The sequence below is a fragment of the Patella vulgata genome, chromosome 3 (genome assembly GCF_932274485.2).
Source record: "Patella vulgata chromosome 3, xgPatVulg1.2, whole genome shotgun sequence".
In the NCBI taxonomy this organism is placed as follows: Eukaryota; Metazoa; Mollusca; class Gastropoda; family Patellidae; genus Patella; species Patella vulgata.
In genome coordinates, this window is record NC_065881.2 from 51,170,966 (window position 1) to 51,198,056 (window position 27,091).

The 27,091-nt window shown below is 37.8% G+C and overlaps 1 long non-coding RNA gene across 1 annotated transcript; it reads right to left on the reverse strand.

Annotated features, from left to right (window-relative positions):
* Positions 1-537: 537 nt before the first annotated feature.
* Positions 538-26,075, reverse strand: LOC126815617 (uncharacterized). The gene is made up of 3 exons (XR_007678001.1): positions 25,919-26,075; positions 15,925-16,046; positions 538-699 (listed from the first exon to the last, which is right to left on the reverse strand). It is a non-coding gene; the product is annotated as an uncharacterized LOC126815617 (long non-coding RNA).
* Between the last annotated feature and the right edge of the window lie 1,016 nt (positions 26,076-27,091).

Here is a 27,091-nt window from a genome sequence, read left to right on the forward strand (position 1 = left end):
CGTGTGACCTGTCGGGTGCCTTATGCCGTAGGGACGCCTTATAATGACCATAGAGACTTTTGGCAAGCGTAATTTCCTGGTCCGTATCGCGTATCCGTGTGGATTTTGTGTGTAACGTCATTAATGTGTTTGTATTTCTTATACGTGATACGGCATACGGATACGGCAGCACGTATCGAACAGCTTTCATACGGATAAGGTCCGTATAACAACGTCGTCTTTTTACCGTCTTTTTTGCTACTTTTAGACGCTGAAATGTTGTATTATAGCGTTTTTATGAATCTATGTGTATCCTGGAACACGAAGGTGTATATTTGATGTGATTTTAACCGTGATAACAGCTGGAATTTAATCATTATTTTTGGTGGGGTTTTCTCGGAATTTTCATATTTTTACCGCCTGTCTGCATGCTGGTTGATCTACGTGCTACATTTAGGGAGGCGGGACCTTGCAAAACTGTAAATGATTTTATTCTGTTGTAACGGGGTATAAACTTTCTGAAATGATACATTAATGAAACCAAAAATTGCGGTCGAGTCGAAGTCGAAGATTTTTAATAAGATTCGACATTAAAAATGTTTTAATAGCCCAGCGGCTGTCGAGCGACTTCATCCCTCCGGGAAATTGTAGGTTAGGCACTTGACTAGTACTGGTGGTGATGCTGTAATAGGACTAACCTCAGCTCAGCGACGCGAAAATCTGCCAAAAGAAAAGATGTTAAAGATCAAGTTCTCGAATAAAAAAAGATAGGTTGCCAGGCAACGAAACATACGCCCACAGCAGCTAAATCGTCCGGACAGTCAACAAGAGTTGTCGCATATTTTTACTTTTTTCGGTAATAAAACATTTATAATACACTCATGAAGTAATTATCAGAAAATCTATGGAATTTGTTTGGTTTTATAAAGTTCTGCCCCATGCTAACGTTTAGTATACGAAACATTTAATATCATGGATTTAGTTATTGAAATTCATTGGAAATCAATATACTTGTTTGTCTCAAGACCTTAAACTCTGTGTATCAATCTGAAGTCAATCGGATAACTTTAGCATTTAGAGCATCCACAAGATATTTTGAAGTGATCAAGGGTCATAACTCTGGCAGTAATTATCGGAAATCCCTGTAAATCAATAGGATTCTTCGTCTCATGACCTTAAACACTGTGTATCAATTTAAAGTCAATCAGATATTTACTTTTGGCCTCTAGAGTGTCCACAAGATTTTTTGAAGTGATCAAGGGCCATAACTCTGGTAGTAATTATCAGAAGTCGCTTAAAATAGGCTTCTTGGTCTCATGATCTTAAACACTGTGTATACATTTAAAGCCAATCGGATATTAACTTTAGCCTCTAGAGCGTCCACAAGATTTTTTGAAGTGATCAAGGGCCATAACTCTGGTAGTAATTATCGGAAATCACTGAAAATGAATAGGATTCTTCGTCTCATGACCTTAAACACTGTGTATAAATTTAAAGTAAATCGGATATTAAAGATACATTATGGGAGATTTTAATAGAGAGTTGGCCTTTCTTGCTATAACAGTTCAAAAATAGATGATGAAAGAAGAGTATATTGAAAATTTCAGTCAAATTACTTTATTCTGAAAAAAGTTATCACCATTGTAATTTTTGACTAAAAATAGGAGTCAACTCTCTCTTCACCGTCTCCGAGATTGGCCGATCGTTTGATTGACAGGCGTTAACTCCACCTACATAATCTCGATTATCAAGTAACGTTTTCAATGGCTGTGGTACCGTAAGGACATCCAAACTCTCATTTTAACCACAACTAAACATAATATCAAGGCCGTATATATCGAACTTTCAATCAAATTGACTGACATGCGGCCTCGCTCAACGGCTGCCTCGCTTCTTACACTCTATCATTTAGCCTCGATCTAAAATTTCCGGGAGTATGACGTCAATGTAACGGTTAAACTCCGCGTACGACGCCATTTAAAAATTTAATCAATCAATGAAATCCTGTTTAAATCCAAGCCGAATCCAAGCCATCCGTGGGTCTTCAGAGTTGATTTTGTGCTTGTTGTGTAAATAAAGATCTAATTTATAATTTCTATGACATCTGAAGCCTAAATAAAGACTTGCAATAATCAGATTTAGCTCTTGCATAATGTATTTTAACTTTAGCCTCTAGAGCGTCCACAAAATTTTTTGAAGTGATCAAGGGCCATGACTCTGGAAGTAATTATCGGAAATCGCTGAAAATCAATAGGATTCTTCGTCTCATCACCTTAAACACTGTGTATAAAATTTATACATGTAATGTAAAGTCAATCGGATATTAACTTTAGCCTTTAGAGCGTCCACAAGCAATTGTGGACGCCGGAACGACGGACGGACGGACGGGGGCGAAGGCAATATACGACCACATTTCAGTGTGGGTGCATAAAAACCAACGTGGTGTCCTGAAATACAATGAGCTAATTAAATACATGCAGCTAGCTGGTGGCTTACTATAACGGGGTCACCTGTCGGCTGTGTCAAGCATGTAATCAAACCAACGGATGTACCAAGAGGAGTGTAGGCCTGTTCTCTACCGAATCTCATGTTTTTTTCTCTGCCAACCCTCCAATCCCGGCTATACGAGTGCGAAAGCGTATGTTAAATCCCATAGGAGGCAGCATACATTGTAAATTTGGTTTCTAAAACATCTCAAACATTTTATTGGTTTATTGGCTATAGAGTATGGACAAGGCAGTGTGAACTACATATCGATCTCATGATAATCTCACCATTCCACCCTTCATACACCCAGAAAAGTCTGTGTTATACTTCTTTGTATTGAAAAACGTATGAAATTGTGATCTATTATTCAATTAGGAGATGGAGGGAATGTTTTAGAAAGTATTCAAGAAGTGCACGGTTAACCCTACATGTCATCAATGTTTAATGAATATTATGAAGAGTTTGCAATTACACAGTGTAAACATTGTTATGGTTTTTCTCTCCCCCCCCCCCCTATTTTGCGAAGTAACATTTGTGAAGTATTTTGTTTACGAAACTATTCTGACTATAATCTGCTTTAATATCAAAGTATGACAATAAACCAAAAATTATAATGTAGTTAGAACAAAATGCAAATTCAAACTACAATATTTAAGAATTTTTACATGTGTAATCCAATTTACTTTATGTAACTAAGAAGTGATATACATGTACATTGAAATGTCGTGAATTCCGCTCCATAATCCGATAAAGTATTTTCCGCTGCGCTTATACAGGCTATCAGATTTCATCTAATTTCTTTATTACCATATTTTGTAACAAATTAATTAAATCTTGTCTGCCTTACGAGGCGGACTTTAGATATGTGTGAATTAATTCGTTGATTTTCTCGCTAAATTTACCAAATTAGTCTCCAAAAGTAGCCTTAAACTATGAAGGATACTAATGTCATTGATTTGACCTAGACAATGATATTATAATTTGTCCAATCGATTACTTCATTTCCAATAAGACTATACCTTGCTACCTCGGAGCAAATCTGACACTAAACCGTGTGTTGCTGAGACAAGTAGAGGCCGGGCGTCAACATCGAAACGCTACTAATCATAGACAAGAACCGTGAACAAACAAACGCGAGGTGTCCAAAGTATTGCAAAATGTGGCCGAGAAGGAAAGATATGTTATGAATATGCATATTGTACACACTATATTCAAAAATTTGAGTGATTTCATAAAAAAAATGAAACACATATCGATAATTGAAATTTTGACAAATTTAAAGTAATACCGACAATAAGGAACAATTGTTTACACTGGCCGAAATGAAAGAATTAAAACTTGCCCTGGCTAAACTTTTTATAAAATAAACAGACGAGATCAAAATTTAATGTGTGATAGATCGATACAGAGGCGGATCCAAAAGGGCATTTTCGACAGTGCCCTTTTTTACTGCTGAAAGTGCCTTTTCTCAGACCCAAATATGTCCGTTCCCAACCCGTTTCAGGGATCCCAAAAGACTCAAACCATCGACTGAAACACACCAGTCTGGTCTAATTAATGCTTCCACTTTCAAACGAATTCTTGTTGTTTAGCTGACGTTGCCCTAATCCTTTAGAGAGACTATATAGACAGACATCAATGATAGCATCTTGTGGAATCGGCGGCGTACACACTCATGCCCATCACCGACGCGCATGAGTGCAACTTGATGTAGCATTGTTTCATGTGTGGACAGTACACAGTACAAGTTACAAGGCTTAAATAGTGAAGTGGCTAGGGAATAGATTCGTCTTTTTTCCCATCATAATGCCTCGCTCGCCTTGACAATTTTCGAGTCGCATGTTCAACTGGCTTTTTTGCTCGATTTTAAGGCTCTTTTTCAACGATTTCCGAACGTTTACTTAGACGAAAATATCAGCCAAATAGCTCTTGGAATGGCTACAGATGCAAGGAAATGACGGATAATGCGTGCCCCGTCTCCGCGGTCAGTGCCCTCATTTTGCGGCGCCCCCCCCCCTTTTCAAAATTCCTAGATCCGCCCCTGCGATATGTCATGTAACTCATATAAAACTTTTAGTTCAAAGGAATGAAAATTGAGGGAAATATGCGGGTTGTTAGAACCATGCTATGTCTCAAAAGATGATCTTTTTCCACCCGTTACCTCGTAGCAAGGGATAATAATAACGAAATGAATCGGCCTATAAGGAGGTAAACGGCAACCAGGTTTTACCGTTCGGTAATTTTTTTACCTCCACACATATGGCATATGATGCGTATGTTTTCTTTTTGTGGAGTATCCCAACTGTTCCTGGATTTAAATCTTCCGTGTTCCTGGTGGACTTATGTTTCGCTAGGGTTATTGTTGAGGTCTTACAAACTAACTCTATAACAAAGCCCCGTGTTGGCCTTTATGTTCCCATGATGGAGGTCATATGTTTACCAAACGGTAAAAACAGGTTGCCGTTTACCACGTTATAGGCCAATTTATTTCGTTATTATTAACCCCTCTGGATGGCATGATACAATCACGACATTAGTTCGTACTATATACGAAATAATGTCAATTTTGGATACGATATGGGGAATATGCTTATCTAAGCGATGCCATTCATTGTCTGTCCCGTTTTGCAATATGTGTATATTTTGGGCCAGGTGCGGGTTTAGAGGGAGCCCCCCCCCCTCCTCCCCTCCCCATGAGACCAAGTAATCGCCCCGTGAAACAAAGTCCCAGCTCAGTTACATAAAATTTATACGCAATTCTCTACTCCAAGACCCCCCCCCCCTCCCGGTTATTCAGTGTTATATAGTAACTTCTCTAAGGTTGACAAAAATCAATAGCAATCAGTGCTGGACTGGGCCCACCTGTCCACCTGTCCGTGATAGGTGGGCCTAAGCTGATTTAAAAAAGTGGGCCTAAGCCTATAAAGAAAAAAGAGAAAGAAAAAAGAAAAGAGAAAGAAAGGAGAGGGGGAGGAAAGAAAAGAAAGAAGGAAGGAGAGGACAGGACACAGGACAGGAGAAAGAAAAGATAGGAAAAAAAATGACCGACAACACAAAAAAGAAGTGTAGTACAAGGAAGAACTTTATGAGTTTGACCTCATTATACCAAGAACCGTGTAATTCATCTTTTAACCTCTACTTAGTTCTTCATAAGCTCTCAGGTCATTCTGTTATCTAATTGTATCAGGAAATCAAAAATTTGCCTTCTTCTGCTTTGGTCTGAAATGCTTGGAAAATGGGTTTGCGGTTGTCAATTTTCAAAATTTTCCTGGGGGGAGACCCCCCCCCCCCCGACCCCCTTGGACATTCAAGCGACTTCGGGGCGCTCGTCACGCGCCTTCGGCGGGTAATTGTGTGGGCCTTGGTCAATGACCTGACAGGTGGGCCTTTGGTCCACCAGTCCGGCACTGATAACAATCATAATACTAGAACTCCATAGGAGTACCGAAGGCTTTCACCACACCGAAAACGTCACGGTGAGCTCAGATAGCATTCTCGACGACATTTTGTAATCGCGGTTAAGCTCGAAACAGAAGACGCAATTAGAGTTTACGTCGAAAATCTAAAGTCGTGGTCGACAACGAAGTCGCGATCGATACCGGAATCGAAATGTATATATCACTTCAATTATCAAATTCGAAACCTTATTGTACGTAATGTGAGTTTACGTCGAAATCAAATTAATAACCTCAAGGGCGTAATTAGAGGTTAAGTTCAAAATCGATGTCGTAATCAAGACTAATGTCGCATAAGCCTATTCATTAAACTTGGTGCGGGCGGGGGAAGGGGTTGGATGGCCGAATGGTTAACGCGTGCGCGTTGCATTATAAAGTCTGTTATTGAGTGAACTAGCGTGGTTTCGATTCCCCGGTAGTACATGACAGATAGTAGGTTCGCCCGTCTAACCTAGTAGGTTTTCTCCGGGTCCTCCTGTTTCTTTCCACTGCTAAAGACCTCTACGCGGATGCGAATTATTTAAATAAAAATAAACCATATGTTAGTCCCAAAATGTCGAAATCGAAGTAGTAACCTCAATGGCGTAATTAGAGTTTACGTTGAAAATCGGTGTAGTAATCAAGACTAAAGTCGCACAGGCCTATTCATTATTCTCCACTGCAAATGACCCCTATGCGCAAGAGCGAATTATTGAAATAAAATTAAACCATATTATGTTAGTCCCGAAATGACCTGTTTTTTGTCGATTGGACGTTCAACCCCATCTCTCTCTCTCTCTCTCTCTCTCTCTCTCTATGTAGCTCTCTCTTTCTCTCCCTCATTAAAACCGTTACTTACTAAAATGACGTAATTTCACCCTAGAAGAACCAATCCCATATTTTGGTTAACAGCAAAACACTGGTAGTTCAAATATTGTTACTGTGAAAGAAAAAGCTCTCTATATAGCTCTATAGGTTAGCATTGCGCACCGATTGTATCCACATTATACAGCACGTTTCGCTTAAAGGAGCTAAGTCGCTAATATTTGGGGCCTAGAAATTGACGCCAGCTATCCAAAAATGTAATTAGAATTGAAAAGTTCCAAGAAATAAAATTTTTAGAAAATTTTCCAATTTTCACCAAAAAATGAAAGCGACGAAGTTTCGACGTTTTTTGAACTGCTATCTGCTCAGAAATGTCTCCAGCTATCCAAAAATGTAAATATCAGAAAAATCGGTTGAGAATTAACAGAGTTAAGGCCGATTTTCGTTTTTGGTATTTAACGTCACTTCCGGTATGCGCACGAATTGCGAAATAGCTTTAAGCACTAGTCACCACCCACTTTCCCGGCAAATAATCAAATTTTAGACCTCTATCTCTTATATTTGCTGAGAAATAGGCCCCTCCCTCTCCTCCCGAAAATAATAATAATCTTAGTAATAACATGGACCGTGCATATACTAGTCACCGAAGGTGAAAGCCTAATGACATGAACTTTATGTCAACTTGATGTGTGTGTTTTTAATATAAAATACATACATACATATTTATAGGGGTTTTTTGGGGTTTTTTTTAAGTATGCGCTATAATACATCAAGACAATTCAGAAAATATTGATTAAAAGATGATTTTTATTTCAGTTTTTTATTAATTTTTTTTTTAAAGTTTTGTTTTATAACAGCATGGTTCTAGGTGTTGAATTTCAGTTAAAAACGTGAAATTGTTATTGTTAATGCTTGAATTTATCGTTTGGTAATTCATCGTTTGGTAATCTAAACTGCTCACAAAATCCCTTGTTGGGATCATATTATTTATCCGCAATGTTCATTGATATAAACATCTTCCTTCAATATTCCCATTTGTATCAAATGGTATTTTACAGGTCAATGTTTTAATAGCTATTGGGAGTCAAAATAATTTTGTTTTGTTTCTGTTTTTTTTCTTTTACAAATGAACCTATTTTATTTGAATGCACCGTTTACAAGACCATCCTACAGACGTACAGCGTTATCAAAGGTTTTTCATGAAATCGTAATGAAATCTGTGATAGATAACCTTTAAAAAATGGGCCCTTATTCACGAAAACTTAAACTAAGATACAATCGAAATTTTAGGAAATACTGCAATTCGATTGGCTGACCAGTAAAATCAATTTGCATATATCCAATGAAGTTTCAGTATTTCTTAAAATTTCGATTGTAACTTAGTTTAAGTTTTCGTGAATAAGGTCCCAGGTCTCTAATGTGTGGTTTTTCAGTGCAGGTGCGCAAAAAAAAACCCCAACAATATAGTATTGCGACCAATTTCGATAGTATTCATCCTTGGTCTCCCCAGTGGTCTCATTCCGTTCTACTTCACTATACCTGGGTTCATCATGTCGTTTATATTAAATTTCTTGCAAACTTTCTCATAATCGAGCGAACAGCCACCAGATTGTTGTGAACTTAAAGGCGCTAAATCGCTAATATTTTGGACCTAGAAATTAGCACAAAATGGGTCGCAACACATATAATAATGTTATATGAATTTATATATAAACTGTTTTACATTCAATCGTGTCCGTTTCACTGTGAATTGTCATCAGAAGTCTCAACCGCAAGTCAGTTTCTAGCTCTGGTTATTCTAGTCAACACCGATATTATTTATTGCGCATGCTGTCCAAATAAGAACATGATATCACCGTTTGACATGACTTGAGGAATATGTCTAGCCTCATTCTTTGAGCACCTTGTTACAAAATTAATGGCGCTGAAACGCATTATGGTACACGATTCGTGTACCAATGGTAAAATGTTTATTTTGTCTTAAATATTGGATATCAGAAGCCCATCTTTTCCAGGTAAGATCACAACACCAATGCTGATTTAAATTGCAAAAAAAACGTGTTTTCAATGTCGAAGATTTTGGATGATATTGAGTTACGGACTTAGCTACTTTAAATAAAGAGGCTAAGACTGGCTTGTAAACTGTTTTTTGATTGGTTCGTAGAATCAAGCTATACAATCATAGGCAGATAACTTGAATATGTGAATACCCCACGGATGAACCCAGGGTAAAGTGGAGTGGAATGGAATGAGACCACTGGGGATACCGAGATTGATCCTGATTCGGAAACCATGGACAAAGTTTCGAAAACAATTGGCTAAAATTAAATAGTAATCAAATATATACAAAGATACACCATAACACTACTAATGTGTAACTCACCAGGTCATCTCTTCTCCGAAATAAATAAAGACAACACTGCACCTGGATGGCACTCTCGGAATGAAACGTAAAATAGAAATTTCCGAGTGTCTGAGGGCTGCCACATGGGAAGCTTTAAGACAAAACTTTTATTCAATGTCTATTTGTTAAGGAAATACTGCATTGATATAGCCAAGTAGGGAGTCTACCCCTCTTTGTCGAGAGCAATATTTACGAGAATCATCCATGATCCATAATCAGTGGTCCTCCCTTTTCAGAAAACACACTAGCCTAATAATCTGCTAAAATTGTACTTTAGACCAAAAGATTGTTCATTTGTATTTCCTATTTTACCCAATTCAACTACGTCGGTAAAAGGCATTATTAGTGCAATATTATTATAACCACCAATATTGCTTACAATATTGGGAAGTCGTCTCCGATATTGGGAAGTGGTCTGCTTAGTGTCAATTTTATCAGATATACGCTGTAGGTTAATGCTTAAGTTGCAGTAACTCTAGACTGCAACCAATAATACAACCTCTATTTTAAATAGAAGCCACCAGGCTTGATTTGTTATAACTTCATCCTTGATATATAAGATGCCAAACAGTTAATTAGGAAATCAGATTACCGGCAGAATGAAGACGTCTAACTACAGGTTGTTGCAAGTTAAGGTATAATAAAGTACAAACTGAACACACACATTACAAAGCACTAATAGGTAATTTGCCAAACGGGATCTTCATCGACCAGGAACAACGAAGTCACAGCGTCACGTTCATGCTGTATTAACCAAGTTGTGTATCATTATTCGTTATTCATGAGATAACTCGCCAGGGGTACGCTGACCTGTACACGGGTGGGCCTTAGATTTCAGTCCTATCTGAACGACTAGTCTATGTTCACTGTGTCCTAGACATCCTGGGCCGCCTTCGGCTCGTCCAAATGTTTAACCATAGTTCAACTAGGTCTCGACCATGCGCACCCGAAATTGAAATGGTTAGACTATAGTCGCGACCATGATTAACCCACCTTTCGAGGTCGGTTGAGGCAGGTCAAGTCAGGTTTAAAATGGCGTCCCGCGACAAAACATATGTTGTGTTGAAATTGTTATATGAAGATATAACGTATACTACCAATGTTGCCCCAGAACCTGAGACTTATTTAAATTCACATAACATATTTAAGTAGTTTCCATATTATATAGAGTGGATAATCATGTTTTGTCAATCAATTAGACCAAGGATTAAATCGACCGAGGCTGATGTCAGACTGAAATTGTGAAAGTGACAGTATTATAGTAAAAAATTTCATCCATTTGTGAATTTTATTTGGAAAAACAGTAACACAAACAAACGATTTTGTTTATTAAATACATCAATTTGATATACACTGTAAATATAAATTATGTAACTGTAAATAAACTCTGGATATTTAGTTGATTTGTTTATTTTATTGTCTGGGGATAACTCGGTCACTGACTCAACTGTGAGTAGATTTCTTGAAATTGTCGTTATCATATTCTACTTCTAGTACAGCTTTTTCAGCATAGTCAGAAACTTTTGGCAAACGTTCCGGGAATTTTTCTCCAAGGAATGATGTGGTCATATCAAAGCTTTCATTAAGCAAACTTGCGTTTTCGTTAAGTAAAAGGTTTTGTAGAAATTCATTGAAGAGAACGGCGTCCATTTTGACCGTAATGGTCGAACTAGCTTCCGTTCGGGTGTAATGAACTATACTTTGTCGTATAGTCGTGACTATACAAGCGCACCCGAAGGCTGCCCTGGCTAGCGAGGGTTAGGCTTATGTGGAGACTTAACCTCTCCCCCAAATTCTTAAACCTAACCCTAACCCACAATCTCGTCAACAATCACTTGCCTTAACCCTATTTACATCTCGCGACCTTGACGAAATCTGCAGTTGGCCTTAATATTTAAACCTAACCCTGACTAGCCAGGAGATCTAGGACACATTGAACATTTACATCTCGCAACCTAGACAAAATCTGCAGTTGGCCTTAATATTAAGACGTAATCGGCTAGACCCAATGTGTCATTCAAATTAAAACGAGCCCCAATCTGTCGACACGGTTATACAAATTTACAAATTAAAATTATGTCAGAAAAAAAGGTTATGATTGCTTTTTGATTTATAGATTGATTAAAATCCCACCGGCGTTCTTTAACAGGGATGGGTAGGGCGTTTAAGTTACACTACAAAAAGGGTTGCAAATATCACTTATAAATTCTAAAACAACACAAGAAATTAAAATTTAACTTTATTTATCATAAGGTTTAGATTCATCATCGCGGTTAACAAGTCAATCATACAACTGAACAATATGAAACTGGCTTTAAAGCTGAACTCCGATTACAAAACTACAGAAATAATTAAATTAAAAAAAATAACACCCTAAATAATCGCCATACTTGTTTTCAATTTGTAGAACAAATAAGACGATTGTACGGCGTACAAAAACAGGCAGGCCACGCCCACATCCAGGTCGTTATTTTTTATTTTTATTTAATTATATTCTTAAAAAAAAGTAGGGGATATTCAGAAATGCACTGCTGTTTTTATTAGATGTAACCAGGGTATGTTAATAACAGGCCAATTGCCTACACATGAGCATAAACAGTTCATATGGGCGGCTTATCTGACGGCCCCATTTCACTCGCAAAGAGATACACCGTCAAAAGTGAAAATGAACGTTTTTGATTTTTGTCTTAATAATGATTAATTGCTCCACTAATCCTCAGACATTCAGCAATTCGTCGTGGCATGCTCCTAATCAACCGCCCAATCACGATTTGGGGCAATCTGACCCACTCCTCTTGCAGTGCCACGGCCAATTCTTGCAGGATTGACGTAGACGTCGACGAACACGTCTCCCAATCAAATTAAACATAACACACTAAAGCAAAGATACGCTAAACAGTAAATATGCAATAACCGATAGGAAAGAAAACATGGATAGTGTCAAATTTCAAAATGACCCCCCCCCCACACACACACACACACACACACACAATCACCCACACACACACACACACACACACACGCGTATGGCGATATTGCGTGTCGCATGTGCAGCTCAGTGGTTCTGTTGGGCGATAAGTTCTTCATCTGTGAACATACTCTCAAAGCATGTCAAGTGTCCATGACTATTAATCATATCACAACCTGCATAGGTATTTGCATTTCAATATCCCCTACTTTTTTTTAAGAGTATATTTCTTTAGTTTTGTAACCGGAGTTCGGCTTTAATTATACACGGTCCAGTGTGTTGTGAGGAAAAGGTTTTGTCCGGACTTTGTGTTTCTATCCCTTTTCGTCAAATTCCAATTTCCAAGGGTTCTTTCTATGCACGCCATCCAAATGACTTGACATTTTCCACCCATCCTATACTAAAGCCAAAAGGAACAAACTGGTAACCAAAGGACTCTTTGTTTAGCCACCACCGTGGATACAACTTTAAAGAAATTCCTTAAATGGGTCATTTCCAATATTTAGATCGAAACTTTCTTGGCCATCACCGGGAGCGAACCTGCAACCCCAGGCTAGCGAGCCAGTGTCTTACGCACCGAGTCATCGTGGCTCCCGTGACATCATAATAATAAAGACATCTCCTTTATAAACACCATGGAATTATTAATATCACCCACAATCGAAATTAATTTTGTAAAACTCGTTTCACAATTTTGAGGGAAATCATGTCAATTTATTAATTTAAAAAGTCAAAACTAATCGTTGGTCTAAGTGTGATGCTAATTGTTCTAATCTCAAATTGTCTACTTTACGCGATAAATACGCCATTGCGTTGGCGCAACTCAAGTTGTTGAAATTATGGATGAAAAAGAAAACGATTTCAAAAGGAATATTTTTAATCCTGGCTTGAGGACTGAAAACAGGTAGCGATGGTTACCGTGCTAGTGGAATGGGATGTGGTGTAATATCTTAACAATAAGAAATTTTTTGAAGGAATTTGAAGTACTGGGTTATATGGGGTCCGCGAGAAAAGTTTTGAATTAAAGTAGAGTTTTAAGATGTTCTTTCTGTTACAAGTGTGAGGTTTACATCAATATGTCCCTCTCCATCATCTGTTTAATTGTACCAAAAGTGCTTGATTTTACCCACTGCTCTTTGCATGTACATATGTCCTATTTGCTGACTTTAATAGATAATTTCAAGCCAATTCATAATAAAACAGTTTGCTTTATTGTACATGTGCAGTCTCTAGGGCCAAGCAGCGGTATTACTGTTTTACATGTATACTATCAATGTGTACCACAAAATAAAATAACAAACCCGTCCATTATTGTTGTTGATTTTGGCTAGACCAATGAAAACTCAGACTTCCCATGTAATGAAGTTATATCTGGCATTTTGGAACCAGGATATGTAAAACCTGACAGATTCGATCTAAAGGAAATGTTTGAGCTAAAGCGTCCTTAATGTCAGTCAATATTTAGAAATAAACATAATTGTATGTCTGCACAATAACGAAAACAGGAAGTAACTGTTCATTAAGGAAATGTCTTGCCAATCAATCATGCAAAAGGGGAGGGGTCGCTGCAAAATGAGGGCACTGACCGCGGAGACGGGGCACGCCGCTGAGAGATTTGTTTTTTTTGTTGTTGTTGTTTTGGTTTTTTTTTTTGGGGGGGGGGGGGTTCCCCCCAAGAAAATTATCCGTCATTTCCTTGCACCTGTAGCTATTTGGCTGATACTTTCGTCTAAGTAAACTACATCAAGTTGCACTCATGCGCGTCGATTCCACAAGATGATGTCTGTCTATAGTCACTCTATAGGATTAGGGCACCGTCAGCTAAACAACAAGAATTCGTTTGAAAGTGGAAACATTAATTAGACCAGACTGGTGTGGTTGAGTCGATGGTTTGAGTCATTTGGGATCCCTGCAACGGGTTGGGAACGGACATATTTGGGTCTGAGAAAAGGCACTTTCAGCAGTAAAAAAGGGGACTGTCGAAAATCAGGGGCGCCCCCCCCCCTGGATCCGCCTCTGTTATAGCACAGCGATATTTTAGCCAGTAACTAAAAATTTCTATTATTTGCAGGTCAGCCATAGGTGCAGTTAGATATTTTTTAGAGTTTTTTAAAAACCACCCCGCTCGGTGAATTTCTACCATATTTTTCGTTCCACCCCAAGGATTGGACGCTGTCCCTTAACCCCAGCCAGTGGCGTCTGCTATCTGCCTCCCTCCTCCCCCTCCCAATAATTTTAGAAAATAATAAAAAATATGTGTGATACGTTTCAGTAATTAATACCTTCTACGGTGATTAAATCTCACATTCCCACTATAACCTACTATAAACAATAATACATAAACCACTTGAGAAGTGCTTTTTACGATCCTCAAAGTTTTTGGGCATGGGTTCAACGCCACAAGAATATTCATTCACTTTGATTCACTTCCTCCGTTCATTTGACACATAAGCCAGACCGTATCTGGTCAGCTCTATTTATCTCGACGAACAGTGTCTCACAATATCGTGGCGAAAATATTCATTCACTTTGGTTCACTCACTCCGTTCGTTTGACACTTTCCTCTCTGGTCGGATAAACTAGTGATTTGGCGACAGGCAGTATCTGGTCAGCTCTATTTATTTCGACGAACAGTGTCTCAAAATATCGTGGCGAAAATATTCATTCGCTATGATTCACTCACTCTGTTCGTTTGACACTTTCCTCTCTGGTCGGATAAACTAGTGATCAACCGACAGGCGGTTTTGCCGCAGTTCTGCCCCTCCAACCACCGGAGGCCGTCGCCGCCACTGACCCCGCCCTGTACCAACTGACAAGGGGAAGCCAAGGTGGAAATTCCAGGGACTCTCTCATCCAATACCAATATCGAAACCCGGACCTCTCGGCTAGTGAGCCAGCGCCCTACTCAATGAGCCACCGCTAAGTACCGGGTTCTCTGGAGCTGTTAACTTTGTTAACATTATGAAAAGTGTATTTTTATTAAGATTGAACAAGCCGTGGGCATTTTTGCAAACAATGAATCATAATCTTATCTCTTCTTTTTTCCTATTTCAACATTTTTTATTGGGGTGAGATGATGATTGTGTGAAATTATTGTTCTCGTCAAATGCCTTGAACTATAGTTCATCTGTTTTAAAAACATATAATAGCTTTGAATAATAATACATTATCTGTGCACACTTCAAAGTAATCTGTTTTTCCACCATAGCTTGATAGTTCTACCGATGCTGACAACAATTTATATCTTGAAAACAATTTATAACATTATTATTGAAGAAATAAATTTTAATTAAATTTTGAACCTCCTTTATTTGCCTTTGAAAAAAGAACGGGAGGGTAAATAACCGGAAGGGAAAAATCCAACCTGTTTCACAGAGTATTAAGAAAGTCTTCTAATAATTCAGTAAAAGACGGCCGCTTACAACATATGACGACACTCACGGTCGTTAATCATTGGTTCAGTGGGGCGTGCATTGTTTACTGGTCTGGGCAGAATGGTGCCTTTTACTCATTTTACACGCCCATTTACACTAAATAGGATATATTGCTTACCTACATATCCTTTGCAGAGGGAAAAATGTTAATATTGGGGGCTCATTAAGCCGCAACGATGTCATCCCTATAAGTGGTTGTAGCGACCGAGCGAATATTCACTTCCTATCAGTGTGGAAGATATCTACTACACTTTTGACATTCAAATAACATTTTATAATTTCACACTCTTTCGCATAGAGGGCAGCAAAATAATAATAATAATTTGATGAAGCGTGATAGATCGAAAGAATAAATAGAACTCGAAGAAATCTAAAATACATCATACATCATACCTTTACTAATCCTGTGGGGGATTTGTCGACTTGTCGCCTTCACAACCCGATAAGTCGAGAATTTAGAATAGGCACTAACTGCCACCATATCTTTGATTTAGACAAAAACATCAAAATCCGATCTTTTTTTTAAAAAAAAAAGAAAAAAAAGAAATTATAAATGTAACAATGTTGTTTACATTATTTTTTTTTTACTTTTATGGCATGGTGTATTTTTACTGGTCAGTTTAATATTTCAATCAATTTAATTATAAGAAATATTATATGGCTTAGTTATTGTCTCTACTTTCTGTTTTATCGTTCTTCTGTCTTAGTTCAGCCTGGTCGTTAAATATTGAGTGAGCTGATAAACAATATTGGATAACATACCATCATTGCTTTGATAATAATTCTTTAGCTATTGATGAAATCTGGTGTAGACTGATCTCACTTTATTGACATTTCTTATTCATCATTATTATCTACTCTTAACTCGTTGTATCACAGCAATGTCTAATATGCTGTTATATTAATAGTCTAGATAAAAATCCCCCACACACAAAGCAGTCTATAAGATCATAGTTGAATAACAGCACGACTGGGTGATCAGTACTTGATAAAAAGGAACAGTTGAAAGTAGATGGCCAAAACAAGTGTTTTAATAAATAAAATAAAATAATATGGATTCTAACGAATCATTCAATATCTTTCTCAAACAACAACTCCCGTTTCTGTGTAATTATATTTATTTTGAAGCCCCATACGTCTTCGCCAGACGCCAAAAACAACCAAGAGCAAATATTGGGCGCCATTATAGAACATAGGCTGATTTTGTAATGGAATTTGAATGTGTAGTTTACTCGCTCAGGGATTTAAACCATGGCCAAGTGAGATGACTGACGAGCCACACAATTGGTTGTTGGTTGTTTTTCTGACATTTCAATTCAAACAAATATGTCTATATCCATAATAGAATGGTCCTGACAGAAGTCAGATACATAATCATGAGACTATAGGCCGTTATTAGGATGTATACTAAACAGCAAAAAAAACACGTCAGTACGATTTCAAAATCAGAGAGGCACTTTAATCAAACCATTCTAGAAAACGACTTACTAAATGGATCAAAGCAATTTTTTTGTGAACAGTATGTTGACACATTAGTGATTAATTAATCACAATTCCAAGACATTTAGAGTCTGTATACAGTCTATACATCAGTATCTGGTGTGTCCACCGCGAGTGTCAATAACAGCAGCGCAGCGTCTGTATATGGAGTGGACCAGACGATTGATGAATGCCATTGGCACCTGGAACCAGACTCTCACTGGCTCAATCCATCGGCTGTGTTCGGTTTCGGTACGACGTTATTAAGTCTCCTCTGAATTTCATCCCAAAGATGTTCAATAGGGCTTAAGTCCGGACTAAGGGCTGGTCAGTGCATAACGTTGACACCGTTCTGCTGTAGAAAGTCCTGAGTAACTCTGACGGTGTGGACACGGGCGTTGTCATGCTGGAAACGTTGTTTCGATGACGTGCGCAATGTGGTATGACGTGGGGGATGAGAGCTTGATCAATGTAGCGCTCTGCTGTGATGCCGCCTCCTCTCCCTGGACCAACTAAACCATTATGCTTGGACCTCCCCATGAGTCTCGTTCCATAACACACTGGTCAGAATAACGCTGGCCACGTCGACGCCATATTCTGGTCCTGCCATCTGCAGCTGATACGCAATACCGACTCTCATCTGTGAACAGAATAGTTCTCCATTGCCTGTGTTGCCAGTTCTGGTGTTGTTGGGCAAACTGTACACATTCATGTCGATGGCGAGGGGTGAGGATCTACGGCAATGGATGTTCTCTCTGGTGAGACGTCGGCGCACTGTATCGGTACTGATGGGTCTTTCGTGTGTTCCCACTGTCTGGCGTGCTGTCCTAGATGCCTGTGTGAAGGGATTCTGCACATGCTATCGCACAACATGGCGGTCTTGTCGTCTTGTGATAACCCTTGGTCTACTAGTTCGGGGGCGATCATCCGTGGTGTTGGTGGCCCGGAAGCGTTGCTGAAGCATGTAGATGGTCCGAACATTGTCCTGGAAGTGATTGATAACGGCTTGGGCAGTATGGCCAGCGTCGAGTCTTCCAAGTGCCTGGTTCCTCTGAGCTGTCATGAGCCGTGGCATCCTGCTGACGTTGTAGTGTGAATGATTCAACCAGGGATGGGGGTGCATTTTATAGTGCTGGTCCAGGTGAACAGCACGTTCAGCATGAGTTACATGAAAATCATGGAGAACACATTACCATCTCAGAAGTTAGGTTGCGTTTTTGAGAACATTTCCTGGGTTCAATTTTGTGTTTGGAAAGGAGCCTTATTGCTCAGGAAAAGTTGGAGATGTGGTCACAAATATACAATAAAAACATTTGGCAAGTTTTATGCAATGTGTCTATTCAGAGTAACATACCAACCTGGCGTTTCTTTTGTTGCTTAGTATATATCTTGACATACGTCATGATCCGTAAAAACAGTAAACATTTGACCTAAATATGAACATTTGACTCTTTCCCAGAGATGTTTTTTTTTGTCAATAGCGCCAAAATGATTGCTAAAGGTATTTAAAAAATATGTAATAGATATGCATATTCTGCATATCATATCCAACATTTAAATGATTTCATAGAATATTGACAATTTATGGATAATTGAAATTTTGACTTGCCGGCCTAATACCTGACGCAATATGGCAGAATACGTTTCATAGAGGTGGATTTTAACGAAGCCTTCAGTCTAGTTCAAAATGAAGAAATCTTTATATTTGGCGGATTCGGCAGTTGGGCAAAACGAACCCACCGATTGCATCGCAAGCAGATTTTATTTTGAAATATCTCAATTAACATCTATTCCAACGTTATTATGTTTGGATATGATAAGCAGCATAGCGATCTATCTTATATTGCTTTTAGAAGTTTATTTAGTATCTAGGTCCTATCTGGTGAAAAAGGATTGTTGAGACATGCATGGTATATCTTCTTTATCGGGCATGTGGCTATATTTTTAGGAATCTTAAATTGGACATGAATTATGGGTAAAAAAACACATACTAGTAATATTACGTAATTTATATTCAATTTTTAAAAAATTATTGAAATTTCTAATCAATTATGTCTGGTGAAATACATGAAATGTCCAAATTGAATTAAGGTTGTAAACATCTGTTTACTCCATTATACACAGTTTTTCTATTATTATTTTGTCGTTTGTGAATCAGCTATTACTAATTACTTCCGCATTGTATTGTAGGACATGTTTTCTTTGTTCATTACATTTGCTATTTGCACCCCCAAGCAAGACATTATCTGTCTCGTACACGGCAAACGTTACAACTTGTTAGGTATACGAAACCAAAACTATTTTGTATTTAGTGCAGTTTTTTTTTGGATGAAATTGGAAATTAATGACCATTAACAGTTATCATTTCTGTAGCCGTGGTGGCTATGAGTAAAACGCTGACTCACTAACAAGGGAGTCCCGGGTTCGATCTTAGAGATTGTCAGTGGTACAGGATCCTGATAATGAACAGTGTCTAGTTGTTCAGATGGGACGAAAACCATAGTGCACGTAAAAGAACCATTGACAGTTGAAATTCGAAATAAGGTCGTAGTGTCACGGTCCTCATTGCACCCTGTGTATGTCCGTCTTTATTAGCCAATTCGGTGCAGAAAAGTAGGACGTTAAGCCTCATTTCATTTTGTTTCCTGGTGTTTTCAGAATTCCAAGGGAGACATGTCCAAGGGAGAAACCCCCATTCTGCAATATTGAATCATGGAAACCGCCCACTTTGCATATCATCGTTGCGTAATTGAGACGGAAAGAAAACCATTCTCTAGCATCCAGAAAAATAGTGTCTAGTTGTTCAGATGGGACGAAAACCATAGTGCACGTAAAAGAACCATTGACAGTTGAAATTCGAAATAAGGTCGTAGTGTCACGGTCCTCATTGCACCCTGTGTATGTCCGTCTTTATTAGCCAATTCGGTGCAGAAAAGTAGGACGTTAAGCCTCATTTCATTTTGTTTCCTGGTGTTTTCAGAATTCCAAGGGAGACATGTCCAAGGGAGAAACCCCCATTCTGCAATATTGAATCATGGAAACCGCCCACTTTGCATATCATCGTTGCGTAATTGAGACGGAAAGAAAACCATTCTCTAGCATCCAGAAAAATAATCTCCGAATAAGGGGGGGGGGGGGTAACTAGTCCTAACCCAAGATGTCGACGCCTTTGAAATTAATTTAAGAATGCCATTCCAGAAAATCGACTTGATTGCATTGCCATTTCAATATCCAACACATTTAATTTTTTTATTGTAAAATTTCTCTCTTCATGGGTCATATCTATGTTTTTTTTAATCACCGGTAACCCTAATTCGTCGTCACGATTCATGTTTGTTTATAATAATGCAAGAACTGTGGGATTTATACCGGGAAGTGGTGCAACTCTTACTTGAATTGGCGAAAAATACTGGATAATCTACCACATAAAAAAAACTCCTGGTTACGTATGGGCAATGAATATTGACAACGGTTGAAGACTAGGAGGTTCTGGGTGACCGAGACTAAAAGAAAACAAGTTTAAAACAAGTTAACAATAACTTTTATTTTTCTCTTGCAAGAAAATCGATGGGTCTATTAATTTTGTATTTGGTGCCGTACTTAATGATGGAATTGGCCAATTAATGATTATTGTGTTATTATGGATTGTACAAAGTGGGGGAAATCTGATTCCTCGCAACATCAGCTAATTCAGCTAGTAAATGATAATATTGTGGCTGATATATCAATATATATCTAGTGTGATAATTATTACACGAAGATTATACTAAAAGATACATTATGGGAGATTAGATAAAGAGCTGGCAGTTCTGATTATAATAGTTAACCAGCGGCTGCCAGGCAGGATACGCCCACATTCTGCAAGAGATGGATAGAGAACAAGCTAAACATAAAGCGATTTTTCGAACAATCAAGGGCCATATCAGGAAGTTGCGCTCGGATATGCGCGAATATCGTCAGGAACCAAGATCGTTGGGTTATAAAGATATAGTTCAAGTTTCATCAAAATCGGATCAAAATTGTGACTTCTAGAGGGTATACCACCTTGATATACCATATATTTACACTATTTGCGTAAGAGGGGTGGCCATTTTGTCCGGCAGTTTTGGTCCGATTTTCACGAAATTCAGACCCAACCATGATTACGGTGTAACGGTGATATATTCGAACGTTTTTGTAAATCAGATAACAATTGTGGCCTCTAGAGGGACCACAAGCTAAAAACACGATTTTTCACACAATCAGAGGTCATAATTCAGGAAGTTACGATCCGATATACGCAAATATCGAAAGCCACCAATATCTTTGGGTTATAAACATGCATTTCAGGTTTCATCAAAATCGGATCAAAATTGTGACCTCTAGAGAGTCCTCAACCTTGATATTCTATATTTTTACACTACACTGTTAGAATTATATGTATATTTACATTTATAAGTATAGTAAAAATACAGTGTTCGATTTGTAATAACACATGGTTTGTTAACTTACATTTATAACGATGTAAATGCATATGAATGCAGGGCTTATCTAAGATTACATCAAAATGAATGTAGTAATACAATCATATGTCAGGTTACATTATGTGAGCTGTATATTAACAGAAATGCCATTTGAAATATTATTTTCACAGAAAATTGTAAATTTACTGTCAAATAGTGGTTATATCGGTTATTCCCCCTTTGACCACATATCAAATATTTAGTGTTCTGTCAGTCGGTTTAGTCGATCCAATTTTGAAAAATAGACTATTCAAAATCTGAATGCACCAAACTGGCTAATAAAGACAGGTATGTGCCATACATTGAGTTGTGTGGGACATTTTGCTTGGACTGTGTCATGCCACCTACTCTTTCCATTGTAAGGAGCAAAACAGTAGGACATTAAACCCCATTTTATTTAATTTCATTACATAATCGAATGATGCTCGACTGGAAGGTCCGCAAAACTTTCTGTGTTCGCCAGGATCGAACCTAGGACTAATTAGCCAAGCAGGGACAAACACATTCATTTAAGTAATTTTACCTTGGCAAATTCTATAATAGTTATGAAGTATTAATACATAAACTCTCTCAAAATACACAACATGAATTTTTTGTTTAATGTTATTGTACCAATTTATGTAAATTAACATCATGGTAATTTTACAAGTATTCCATTTATAGATACGTAATTTTGCCTTGGATGTATAATAACTAGAGATAAAGTTACATTACAGACTGTGAAATAACATACAATGTTAAAATACAGTTATTACGATGGCAATATTTCTGCCAGTTAAAAAAAGGGTAAAAATACATAATAATATTACCAGTGTATTAGCGTATGAGGTGCGGCCATTTTGTCTGGCAGTTTTGGTCCGATTTTCACGAATTTCGAAATCAATCATCATAAGGGTGTAACGGTGATATTTATACGGTTTTTTTAAATTGGATAAAAATTGTTACCTCTAGAGGGACCACAAGCCTTAAACACGATTTTTCATACAATCAAGGGCCATAATTCAGGAAGTTACGATCCGATATGCGCGAATATCGAAGGGAACCAAGATTTTTGTGATATAAGCATAAATTTAAGGTTGCATCAAAATTGGAAAAAAAATTGTGGTCTTTAGAGTGTCTACAACCTTGATATATACCACATATTTACACCATTTACGTTATATGAGGGGCGGCCATTTTGGTCCGATTTTCACGAAATTCGAACTCAACCATCATTACGGTGTAACGAGGATATATTTACACGGTTTTGTTTTAAATCGGATAATAATTGTGACCTCTAGAGGAACCACAAGCTAAAAACGCGATTTTTGGTACAGTCAAGGGCCATAATTCAGGAAGTTACGATCCGATATGCGCAAATATCGACAGGAACCAAGATCTTTGGGTTATAAACATGTATTTCATGTTTCATCAAAATCGGATCAAAATTGTGAGCTCTAGTGGGTCCACAGCCTTGATATACCATATTTTCTACACTTTTTGCGTACGAGGGGCGGCCATTTTGTCGGTGATATATTCAAACGTTTTTTTTTAAATCGGAATACAATTATGACCTCCATAGGGTCCACAAGCTAAAAAAAACCCCATGATTTTTCGTACAATCAGGGGCCATAATTCAGGAAGTTACGTCCGATATGCGCGAATATCAAAAGGAACCAAGATGTTTAGATTTTAAACTTACATTTCAAATGTCAACAAAATCAGATAAAATTGGGACCTCTACAGGGTCCACAAGCTAAAACTGCGATTTTTCGTATAATCAGGGGCCATAATCCATGAAGTTACGGTCCGATACATGCAATATCGACAGGAATCGAGATCTTAGGGAGATAAACCTATATTTCAAGTTTCGTTGAAATCGGATAAAAATTGTGACCTGTTGAGTGTCCACAAACAATTGTGGACGGACGGACATGGGCGACGACAATATATGTCCACATGAAAATGTGGGCGTATAAAAACTAGATAATGTAAAGGGAATTCGCTGAAATTTCAGTCAAGTTTATCCACTCTGAACCGCGATTATAGCGATTGAATTTTCGGCCTAGCCTTGATCATCATTACTAGAGTAGGTACGATAAAAAAAAAACATAGTCTCGATTATCCAATTTAGGATTAAATCATGAATGAAAGTTGAGTAGCAAATAAGATCCTAATCCAGTAAATATCGCAGGCTAGCGTCGAGAGTTGATTATGGTCTGGATAGGTTAATTAATGTCTAATTAATAATTTAGATAACATTTCAGGCCTAAAGAAAGACCTGCAATAGGCAGATTTAGCTCTTGCATAATGTATGCTTAAAGTAGCAATATTGTTATTAGTTTATAAAACAATATCCACAGTCTTTACGTACTGCATTTTAAGCACAATAAATGAATCTAATCTAAGCAATTTGATAAGCTTTCTTTCCAACATACATTTTAAAAAAACACGTAGAATTAAATAAGTTTGACTTTGAACAGCGTTGTATAACTTGGTTAGAATCAAGTAATTATAGTTTTTGTACAGATATTGTGTTATGTTGTCACAGTCGAACTGCATAAGATGTAAATCCTTTGGAAGAATAATGACCAAAATATCTGCTGTTTGGGCGTAAATGGTCGTAACAAAGGCATACGGTTGAATTGGAAACCTTTGTGGAATTCCCCAAAGATCTCAGCTTCCTTTGGAAGTCTCTGTTTAGTAGAGAAATAGTGTTTGTTATTGCGCTGCAGATGTGTTTATTATACATGATCGGTAGTAAGTTAATCAACGATTCCAAAGTCACAAATACATGGTGTGTCAAACTAACAGGAAAACTTGCAGATTAAAGGAGAAACCGCAAAATAAAATTGGTTAATTCTGGAAATCTTGACTGGTAATATCCATATGAACCTGGACAAACTTCAACGTGGACAATGGCAATTCCACGCTATACTTTCGGCTATTATTGTTTTCCACAGAGTAACAGAATTTTCAGGGAATTGTTGTCTTTTAATTTTCTCTCGGCGAAGTTTATATGTGGTGTCGAATTGTCACTCATTGAGGAATTGTCACACAATGAGAAATTGAAGCGACCCCTATAAACTGTTTTTGTGATGTATGTTCTCTTTGCATACTCAAATGAACTGTTTGCTTCGTAGATCCCACAGGCACAAATCGAACGAAACTAACCTTCCAGTACCTCGCTCGTGCGACTGATATTTAAACCAAACGCGACTCATCTTGTTGGTGTTCTTTGGGGGACGCTCTTGAAAAAAGTCTCAATGTTCGTCAATTCAAGTATGACAAACATAACACTTAGTATGCTTATTCCTTGGACAATTGCGTATCGGTTTTTGGCATGACATCACAATTCCACGATTCCAGCGAAGACGTTAGGGTCACTTCCTGGTCCATACAGTAGGCTAGCATCGTGTTAGTCTATTGGAATCGAACAGTTAAATCAATTATTGTATTTTTCTTCCAATGGATATAATATACTTATATTACTAGGGAGACAAATTAATTAATTTTAGTCGTTTTATAATATTATGGATCTAACGATCAAAATATTTTCGATCCAGCAGTTTCACTGTACCATTTGACGTAAGTTTGAATCGACCTTTACACATTCAACATGTGCATTATGTAACAAACAATATTGGTTTATTAGGTATGACTGCAATACGAAATCGAATGGTTTTGAGAAAGAAGAAAAACTCATTTCTGACCACTTGTCGTTAATGACTTTTTAACACAAAGTTTAACGGTTCATAGATTAACGTTTCTTATTTATTCAGTAATGGAATTTGTGTTATATCAACTTGAATTGGTTGATACGCTGTAACAAGATTAGCCAACATCTTGATATTACACTTCTTGCATGGATTTTGAAGAAGTTTAATGTTCTGTGTAAAACTATGAAAGGTTAGATAAAAAACACAGAACAATTTGATAAAGTGGTAAATAATTATAGCACCTTTTTACTTACGTTTTAATCGGTTCTAAAACGTAGAATTTCTTTTTTGTTTAGAGTGCACATATACTTCTGTGAAAAGGAAATGGATCAGTGAAATGTAATGGTGTTTGGCGTTGCACGCCACTTCATTTATTTTTTGAAACTATTATACGGTACTGGTAAGGTGCACAACATGATAGGGATTGTATAACATTACTCTTCTTCGGTCTGCCAATGGATTTTTTACAGGTGCACTACCAATTTGAACAAGGAACCTCGGATTTTGTCCAATAAGAAGTACCACACACACTTCTCTTTCCACGTCTGTCTGGGCTTGAAAAATCAGGAAATGTTTCTTTTCCTTTGAAGTATTTTTAACGATGTGATTTCCTGTTAGACTTTCCTGGTAGTTGAGCTATATTTTTCAATTAATGGTTGCGCATTTTAGAACACATAATATAGAACAAAATAGCGTTTAACGTCCTACCTGTCAGTGCCAACTGGGCTTTTGAAGACGGACATACGCTATGAGGGTGTCCCCACCATAGTGAAAAATCCCAAGGAATTTTATCAACCAACACCGGGATCAAACACCCTAGTAGTGGGCCAGCGCCTTACTCCTTGTGCCAACGTTGGATCAAACGTTAGACGAATCAATCCAAATAGCATAAAAATGAATGTCAGTCAGTCCAGCCAAAATGTAATGTAAGTATGTCGAGATGAGAAATTAAAAAAAACCTGTCATTTTGCCAGGACAGGAATAACTCAAAAATTAGGTCAAAACAAATGAAATGAAATTAAAGATGTTTTGCCAAGTGTGATTTGGTGATATGTTTGAACTAAAAATATTTTCAGACTAATTCATCTATCCACACAAATTTGCTTCGAACCCCTCTCCAAACATTTTAATCGCAAGGAACTACCTCAAGCCATGAAAGTCTATTTTAAGCAGCCATCTTTGTCACGTAACTTGTCTGTCGCCACAATGAGAGGACCCGGAGAAACCCACGAGGTTGGACATACTACCCTACTCCTTGTCACGTACAACCGGGGATTCGAAACCACGGCAGTTGACTCAATGGCAGACCTTATGATACAGCACGCACTTGCTAACCATTCGTCCCCCCTCCCCCTCCCCCTCCCCTCGGGCTAATCAAGTCGGGCATAATATGCCATGCACTGTGCTATGAGGGAAATTTTACCCTGCTCGTCGTGGAATTCCATCCATCAAGGGTTCTTTTATGTCCACGCCAACGTATCATCCGAACGCATAGATACTGTCACTTGCTTGGCAAACCGTACTACATCCCCGACATGGGGAAACCCCATTGGAAAATGTCGGGGAACTTTCCTGGCCAAGAAGACCATGATCGAACCTCATGGTTACAAAGTTTCATGATTAAGATGAGACAATAACACTATATGTTATATAAAATTTAATCCCCCATCTTTCAAGAACCCTTTATCTAAATCTTTTAACAAAATGAATGGAAGGAAAGTATGGGTTCTTTTTAAGATTATCCATGAATAGTTCAATTAGAAATTCGTAGATAATCAAGCAGATTAATAATATTTTTTATATGGATATCCGTAAGACAGTGAAAAGGGGAACAATGCACGTCTTGGTAAATAAAATATAGAAAAAACACCAAAGAGCAAA